At 37.3% G+C, this 9,302-nt stretch overlaps 1 long non-coding RNA gene across 1 annotated transcript; it reads right to left on the bottom strand.

Annotated features, from left to right (window-relative positions):
• Positions 1-3,310: 3,310 nt before the first annotated feature.
• On the bottom strand, positions 3,311-8,451 carry LOC135321393 (uncharacterized). Its single transcript, XR_010381128.1, has 3 exons — positions 8,344-8,451; positions 6,869-7,062; positions 3,311-3,439 (listed from the first exon to the last, which is right to left on the bottom strand). It is a non-coding gene; the product is annotated as an uncharacterized LOC135321393 (long non-coding RNA).
• Positions 8,452-9,302: the final 851 nt, after the last annotated feature.

The raw sequence follows: 9,302 nt of genomic DNA, 5'->3' as shown, positions 1-9,302 counted from the left end.
TATCTTAGTTTTCCTATTTATATCAGCAGACAACACACGTGACAACAGATTTGTCCTTTGCAGTGATCTTATACGTGTCCTTCGGTTCTATCACCTGTAACAGAAGGAGCCACCCCTCAAGAAAAGATGCCAGAGTGTTAATTCAATCCTTGTGCCTGTAGACTCTGGCAGACAGGGTCGCAGACTAGGGAGTGTTTTTATACTTTTGACCTTGGCTCTGATGGGCACTGTGCTGGCACTGGGCTTGAGAACCCTATTGAAAGGATGTTTTTGCCAGGCTGGCTGGCATTTGATATGCTTGCTTTGTATTGACACACTATTTGCATTGGCATCATGAATGCTATCCTTCTCATTTTTTAAGAATGCAAAATTGTGTTTATTTTTACACTGTTAGGAGAAAAGAATAAAAATGTCTTGATACTTAAAATTAACGGATGTGATATGCCAGGGTAAATTCCTTAAGCTAATTTTGCCTTCAAAATACATGAGTTTTAGTTTTTAAAAAAAGTTGTACCTCTTTATTGTCTGTATTAAGTCCTGTTTTAAAACAAAGATGGGGGACATAGAAGAGAAATTATATCAAATTATACCAACCCAATTTCTGGAAAATAACTAGCCTAGATAAACCAGGTTTTTCAATTTTGTTTTGTTTTGTTTAATTTTGTTTCTGACTTAAAAAAAATCTATCATCTCCAAAGCTTTTTTTGAATTTCCAGAAAATTTTTATTTTAATTCTTCAGGGTTATTCTTAAGCCAAAGATCAAAACATGCCATAATGCTCCCGAAATACAACCATCAAAGGTCTCATCAAGTCCTTTTTGATACAATTGTATTTATAAACAGTGGTGAAAACTATTTAATCAGATCTTCCCATGTTTTGAAAAGCAAATAAATTTAGTTTGTGAGACTACAAGGGGTAAATCATCGCCAATAAACCAGTAAACAAATCAGTTGCTAAATTGTGATGCTCTCTCTTGCTGTAATTCTCATTTCTAAGTCTGTTTCCCATTCTTGTATTATCTTATTCCTGAACCATTATAATAACCTCCTAAAGATGCTTCCTGACTAGGTTCCTATGTTCATCTGCCTATGAAATTCATCTGTTTAAAAAAATATTTCTAATATTTAAAAAAATATTGCAAATGGGTCCCTGTCTAAAATATTCAAAAGGTTCCGTATTGTGCAGATCTCTTAGTCTCCAAGTCAGATTCAAAACTCCCCAAGGTATGGCCTCAAATAGATTCTTCCAGGTCCTTAAGGGCAGGCCCAGTTTTCATCCAGCTTGTCTGGCACACAGGTGGTGCTCAGGAAACTTTGTTGAAATTTCCTATACTACCCATAGCTTTTGATGGAACAAGACCCCAGCAACCTCCCACTCTTATATCTTTATATGATGTGATATTTTTATATGATATGAGAGTCTTCTACTGTTTTCCCTAACTAAAATCCCTTCTTCTCCTCCATCTACTTTTTACATCTTCCAAACCATTCCTTTAAGAACCACCTCAAATGTTTCCTTTTCCAGAAATCTTCTCTGAAATCCCTTTCAGAACATTTACAGTATATATTACATTCTGCATTGTGTTCTATCTGCTTGTAAGTTTGTCTTAATTACCCTGCTAGATTGTAAGTTCCTTTGGGACTGGAAATGGTGTTACAATCGTTTCTGGCTTACCCACAGTGCTTAATATAATATTATTAATCAGGCAATAAGCAAACTCTGTCCTCTTTTGAGACTAATTATGTAAGAGGCTTGTCATGTAACAGAAAACCTAGAAGAATCAATCAAAAGAAATCTTATCTAGTACACTTAGATCGTGCCTTTCAAATGTTTATATCTTCTTACATTACAATTGCACAATATTGTAAATGAAACTCTTTATAAAGCTATTAAATAAAAATAAATTAGATAAACCAAAATAAATAATTTTCCATATAAAAGTGTATTAAACTCAACTTAAGAAAATATATATTCCCAATGAATTCTTTATAATATAGGCAGAGATCTTATTTTATCATTAGTTTTTCCTTGCTAGAAAAAGATCTCTCTCTTCTAGTCACTCTTAAACTCTTAGTGTTAGGGTGTTATAATCCCCTCCCTTGTCCTCCTCCTCCTTTTTTTTTTTTTTTTTTGTCCTCTCCTTAGCTATATTCTTGCCCTCACTGACTAGTGGTGGGTCTCTCAGGTGCCCCTGGCTGTACTTACCAGCCAGTTGCAGTAGTGCCTGGGCTTTATATTCTTAGCTCCAAGGCCTGCAATTTTGCAACATCTCTTTTAACACACTCTCTGCTGTTTCTCTATAACTGAATAATGCATGGATTGTCAAACTTACTCTTGAAAAGAGTTAATTTCTAGAGAACCAACTTGGAAGACAGGTCATTTCAGGAAAGAAACTCCCCTTCTTCTATGTTTACCCATCATCCACTTAATACCAAATATATAAACCCATGAGTGAGTGGTTAACACACAGCACTTACTGCTGAGAACCTGGGTGCTGCAGCCAGATGGACTGAGATTCAGGCACTGACCCTGCCAGATCCTGGCTATGTGACCTTGAACATGATACTCACCTTCTCAGAGCTTTACCAGCAGGGCTAAGAGGACTTATGGAAACATATGGAAAACACTTCGTCCTGTACCTCGCAGTGTGCAGGTTTTTAATAGATAGTAATTATCATTATTATAAGTATAAAGTCAGGTTTGCAGCAAGGAGGAAAGAACATAACAGAACGAGACCCACAAACTACAGAGATTGAGGTGATCAGAATGTGAATCAGGACTGGAAGGATCTACTCTGACCTGAAAACAAAAACAAACAAATTTTTAAAAAAATGTTGAGAGGGAAAAAGGAAGTAAACAGAGAAACAACCCAGAATATCATGCTGTGAAATTTGTATTTGTTTCAATAAATTAAGAGTGACATGATATATAGGTCCCTGAAGAGGATGGAAGATCGTATTAAAAGTCTGAGAGCAGCATACAGGAGAATCTGAGGTAGGGAGAGACTGAGGTTAGGAACTCTTAAAAGTGTGGTAATAATTCAGTCAAGTGACCACGAAGGTGCTGATCCTTGCAAACAAGAGAGGTAGAGAGGTAGTGTTTAATGGAAGTGGCACTGATAAGGAGAAACAAGTAGGACTTGGAAATTTATGAGATATGGGGAAGAATATGCACAGATCAGATAAAACCTTTAGAGAATGGTGGCTCCATAAAAAGAAACTGGCAAATTGGGAAGCAGGACTATTTCTGCACTGGGTTATGTCTTAGTCCAATTGGGATGCTACAACAGAATACCACAGACTAGGTGGCTTATAAACAATAGAAATTTATTTCTCACAGTTTTGGAGGCTGGGAAGTCCAAGGTCAAGGTGGCAGCAGGTCTGCTGTCTGGTGAGAGCCCACTTCCTGGTTCATCAATGGCCATCTTCCTGCTAAGCCCTGCATATCCGGGGAAAAAGCAACATTCAGTATATAGCGGGATACTAAATTCAGTTTTAGACAATATCCATTTGAGTAATGATGAGATAATGGATAATGACTATTACTTAGGTCTGAAATAGAGAAACCTCGATCCAGGACTAGATTTTGGGTCTAAACTTTAAAAGAAGAGTATTGTGGGGTGAGTACCGGCACCCAGCTTCACTTACTCCGTAATTCTGATTCAGATCTGGTTTAATCTTTGAGCCTTCCTAAACTGCAATATAGGAATTAGATTTGCTAAAAGCCCCTCTCTTGAAAGTGCTATCACCACATTTAATAATTCACTCACATTCATAGCACCAAGTAACATAGTAATGGGGAACACAAGTAACATTTCCCATATTCCCAGAGTCATAAGATGGCTTTGCTGTAAGAGTAAACTTCCTTAGATCCAAACAGCCTGGAATCTTGCAATAATCACGTTCACAGTGGAGCAAAGTCAATCCATGGTAGGCCCGATTAGAGCAGAGGTTCTCAACTGAGGGTCATTTTGCCCCCCAGGAGACAATTGGCAACATGTGGAGACAATTTTAGTTGTTATGACTGGGGCAGGGACGCTACCAGCCTCTAGCTAGTAGAGGCCAGGGATTCTGCTAAACTTAGTCTACAATGCACAGCAGAGCCATCCACGAAGTGTCATCTGGCCCAAAATGTCAATAGGGCAGATGCTCAGAAAGCCTGAATTTAGAGTGACTTTCAAGGAATTTACTCTATTAGGTTATATCTTAGACTTTTTGAAATACTTAAAGTACCTTGTGAAGTAAATATTTGTTCATTGTTGACGTGCTGATTGATACACCAAAATAAGCTCCGTATAAGATGCATTTACCCTGAAGATTTTCCCATGGCATAGACGCTAATAAGACAGCATTTATTCTGCTTCTGGTACTAGAAATTGGCAATGCTGAATAAAAGACCAAGGCGGTATTCCTTTTCTGCCCTTAAGTGCAAAGCAAATATTCCCTCTCCTAGTTTTTGTTTAACTCAACAGGTTTACACTGATTAAAAAAGAAAATTAAAATCTTCATAATTTTAAGGTTATTAAAAGAATGCTGTGCCCTGAATTCGATTGATGAAAATGAAAAAAGAAAGAAAGAAAGAAATAGATTCAGAATGTCAGTTTGCCCTTAAGTGATGTATTAGCTACAAGAAATCTCATTACAATTTGATGCCTGAATCCCTTGAAGGAAAGATCTTATATTGTGAAGGTAGCATATGTGTCATGTGATGTAAGTACTTACTTTTATTGAATAGGTAAGTATATAATAGCTAAAAGCCCCATAAATCAGCTAAATGTCCTCTCAATTTATAGAGAATATTTGATCTGAGAACATTATTGTCTGGTGAACGACGGGGAGGAAAAGGAGACATGAAATGCAATAGAGATGGATACAGTGGGTAATGCCTTTGGATTCAGAGTATCAGATTTCAAGTCACAAATGGACGACCTGCACTGTTTCTGCACTGCCCATAGACTGCCCAGGCAATTTTAAAAATTTAAGACTTGCATATTAGACTTGGTGAATGGGGAGTTACATGCATATAACCAAATCACTCCAGAGGGACATCCAAAAATAACGGAAGAGGATAGATGCAGGGTAGATATATTCAAGGAAGTCATTTTTCATTGGACTTTTTATTTAAGCAAATTGAATGGTGATGAAAGAAAAAAAGCAACTATATTTGGTCAATATCTGTCAGAGAACCTTTTAGACAGGGGGAAGAAACTGCTCTGTCTGGCAGCTAGGAATGAAGAAAGACAGATTTCAATAGCCCAGAGGGTGAGCTGGCATTTGCCTAGAAGCAGAGGAATGAACTGGGTTATTTTCTCTTTTCCCAGAGAAGGAGGTGGGGGGGCAGTTTCCTGCCAACCATGGAAATTCTTCTACCCTTTCTCTGTAACTTTTTACTTTCTAAAATCATAGTATAGATTCTCATATATTAAAAATCTCATTCTTTGGCCTTTTATAATTAGCATCTTACTTCCCCTCTATTTCCTGTCAAATGCTTGAATGAGAAACCTAAAGCTACTTCCTTCATTTCCTCATCCACCTCCTAAACCCTCTGCAATCTGGCTCTCAATCCCAAGACTCATACCACTTTTCTAGGCACCAGCGGTCTCTTTTTAGACAGTAGAATCATTGCATTTCATGGATGAGAGCTTTGGTCCTCATCTAACTATCTAAACACAATCATTTTGTTTGTTTGTCATCTTTATAAACCACTCTAAAGAACTGAATAGTATTGAAAATTCTCCTGGTTCTTCAAGGTCTCTGACCACTCCTTTCTCATACTCTAGTGTCTTTTGGATTTCCTGACCCAAAGAATCTTTTAGAGCTTAGTCCTTCCTCATCTGCTAACCCGTACAAGTTCTGAGTTCATTTACAGGGAAGCTTCAGATACCATGCTTGCACTCAAGCAGTTTATGATCTCACTAGGGAGACAAGCCTACTATGTGAAGCCAAAACACAAGTCAGCCTGTAAACCAACACAAGCTCTGCAGGGGAATTCCCATAGCCTTTCACATAACAGTATCTAATAAAGGTTGGATGGATGGGTGGATAGATGATGAATGGGATGATGGATGGATGGGTGGATGAATAAATTAGTGAATAATTGCATAGAGGGAGCCACCCTAGTTCAGAAAACCTAGGGAAGATTTCAGGAAAGTGCATGAAAGAGATTTAAATTGGTCTTGAAGAGATGATAAAGTAAATAGTGAATTGAGAGAGAGGAAATCTTCCAGGCAAAGGCAACAGAATCAGCAAAGCTTTGGAGATAAAAAATAAGAATAGATTGTTTTGGGTGCTCTCTCATCTGTAGTTTTGTCATCTGTACAATGGGGCTGATAACAGAAATCAGCTTATAAGATTGTTAAATGAATTAGTATTTATAAAATGTTTTGTAGTGCCAGGCACAGAATAAACTTTCAATTACTGTTCCATTATAATGATTGCATTTGGAGAAAATGAGACTTAAAATATCTGTTTACAATAAAACATACCAAGCAGCTATCTACTAATATTAAAGTATACATAGTTTCATTATTTATTACTCTAAGGAATATCTGAAAAGCACTGAAGCATTTTAGGAAACAAGAGGATACTTAAAAATACTGTATTCTTACCTGTTGATGCTTACCTTCAATAATTTAGAGTATATATTATTTAAAAATGCTGCTCATGTAGTAACCTTTACGATGATAAATTTGGGTATTAGCTGCTTCTGAACTTTTGAACCTGTTGTGGGATTGAATCCACAACCAATACAGAAATGTTTCTTGTCATTTTATAATTCATGAAGTTAAATACCTTCTGCTGGCTATGGTTATTGAGGGAAAAGGTATTGAACTGGTAGGCCTGAACTCCAAATGGAACTTTCATATACCCAGGAAATGTTGATTTGTGAAAGCCCTGTTGTACATCTTCTTGGGTTTATCACCGAGTGAGATTTATATTGTGGCAAAAACTGCAGTGCTGCCCAGGCCTGCCCTCTGATTCTGGGGCCTATTTTCTTCCTCTTCTTTTTTTTCTTTCCAGATTACTTCTCCCCACAATGAACGAACACATTCACATCCAAATCTAAAAAAAATTAGATTTCTTCCGTCAGATTTTTTTTTTATTCCAAAAGTTCCTGAAATCTCACTTAGCATTAATTTTTTCATGTGACACGCCCTCTATAACGGCCATGGTGCTAGGTGGTAAAAATATAAATACATCTATAACATGGCCCCTAATTTCCAGGATACACTTTCATGTGTGGCAGAGATGGAGGGATAAATTAAACAGACACTGGGGGAGTGAAGGAAGACTCCAGGGATTAGCTAGAATTTGAGCAGACACTGAAGGCTGGCAGGTATACAGAGACATGTATGTAAAAGACTAGTGGGGAACGGTGACACCTTCAGTGAATGGAAAGAAATGAGACTGTAGAGATGGGTAGGGTGGTATTAGGGTGGGCACATTGTAAAGGATCCTGTATGCCTAGCCAAGAAATGTGAAATTTGATATGAATTTTTTTCCAAACTGCTTCTTTTCTATACCTGAAACTTTATTAATTCCATCACTATGCTCAACACACTCATTCTTGGGACACCATAAGTACTTCATAAAGTGCATATATGTATATATTTAAAAAAATTTGTTTATGCTTTTTCATTTTTTTCTTTTTTAGTGGTATAACTGATACACAATACTACATTCGTTTCAATTGTACATCATAATGATTCGTTTATGCTTTTATTTACTCCATTGTTATCTTTAAAGAAATTTTAATCAGCAAAGTGTGGTCAGCTTGAAAGTTACTTAATTACTGCTCTGAGTAACATTCTGTTTCCTTCATGACCTATTAGAATAATTCTGTAATCACCTTGACCTTTCCTTGAGCACTGAATATTATTATAACCAGAAATAATGAGTCTATAAATAATAACAGAGATTCTATTAACTTATCTTCACAAATGGTCTCATCTTTAATTCCATTTAAACACAGTCTAGCTTTATGGCTCTTTTTATCCAGCCAAGTAATATTCTTTTCAATTCCAATATTCCTTGCTACTCCCATTTCCCAAATTCTTCTCAGACTTTACAATCAGCTGTTTGAACTAAGCTCATCTACTTATTAATACATCCTGTAGTGAGTGCCCGCTATGTGGTAGGTAGGTACAGCTAGCTTCTAAAGCACTAAATTCAATAAGGTATCATCCTGTCTTCAAGCTGCTTACGGTCTAGTGGGAAGCAGACATGAAAGGAGTGGTCCCACAAGACTGAGACAGAGGTGTACACACAGTGAAAAACATCTGGGCTCCAAAGCTGAGTCAGGTCAGAGAAGACCTTTGAGCTGAGTTTAAGAGGACGGCTTACCAACAGCAGAGGGTGCAGGTGATGGATGTGCACAGTTCAGTGGTCCCTGGAAGAAGTATCAGACCCTTCCTCATCGGCCTCTCGTTGCTTGGTTATACCCAGAGCAAATACAACTGGAACAAAGGTCATGTCAATTCCAAATTAGTCCAATTTTAAATCATATGTTAACTTTTCAATCATCTCATCTAAAAAATACCCTTCAGATTCCCAAAGCAACAAAACAGAGGACAGAAGTAAAATACTATTAATGGCCGTGGTGTGTTTTCACCTGTTTCTATAGCATCCAGAATGACCTGTCGTTCAGTGAACAAGTAAAAGGACAGGTAGGTTAGACTAAATTGCGTGAGGCTCCCCGGAGTAAACTGTTTTTGCTCTTACCCGCTATCTCGCTGCTCTGAGATCAGAGGGTGTGTGTAGGATATCCTGTAATACAGATTGGCATAGTTAAGCCAAAGGGGCCCTTGGGATTTAAGCCTACTGCCTTTCAGATTTCCCTCTACCCAGCATCAATCTCTCCTAAATTTCTGTTAAAGGGGGAAAGAAATACAGAGTTAGCAATCCTCCAAAATGCCTTTAAAATAATTTTAAAGGCTCTAAAAATAAAAAGACAAAATTGCACAGAACAAGAGTAACCATTTTCTGAGCTTATAGCAGAAAGGAAACTGAATTTTAGTTCTTATATAGACAGAAAGGAAGACGTAAGAAGCATTTCATCACATTTAATCAAAGAACTGTATTATTTACATGGGCCTGGGATTTTTCTCCCTCTCTCGCAGTTTTTGAGCATTTATCATATGCCAGGTACTAGACTAAGTCCTTAGCCAGCACAATCTCATTGCACATTCACAGTAATTCTATGAAGTAAATACTAACAGTATTCCTAATGAGGAAACTGAGTCCTAGTTAGGTCAAGAATCTCAACCAAGAGCTTATGGCCAGTTAGTGGCAGAATTATGATC

The sequence above is a fragment of the Camelus dromedarius genome, chromosome 5 (genome assembly GCF_036321535.1).
Source record: "Camelus dromedarius isolate mCamDro1 chromosome 5, mCamDro1.pat, whole genome shotgun sequence".
Classification (NCBI taxonomy): Eukaryota; Metazoa; Chordata; class Mammalia; order Artiodactyla; family Camelidae; genus Camelus; species Camelus dromedarius.
Note: the sequence above shows the minus strand (reverse complement) of the source record. Positions and strands in the feature narration are given on the sequence as shown.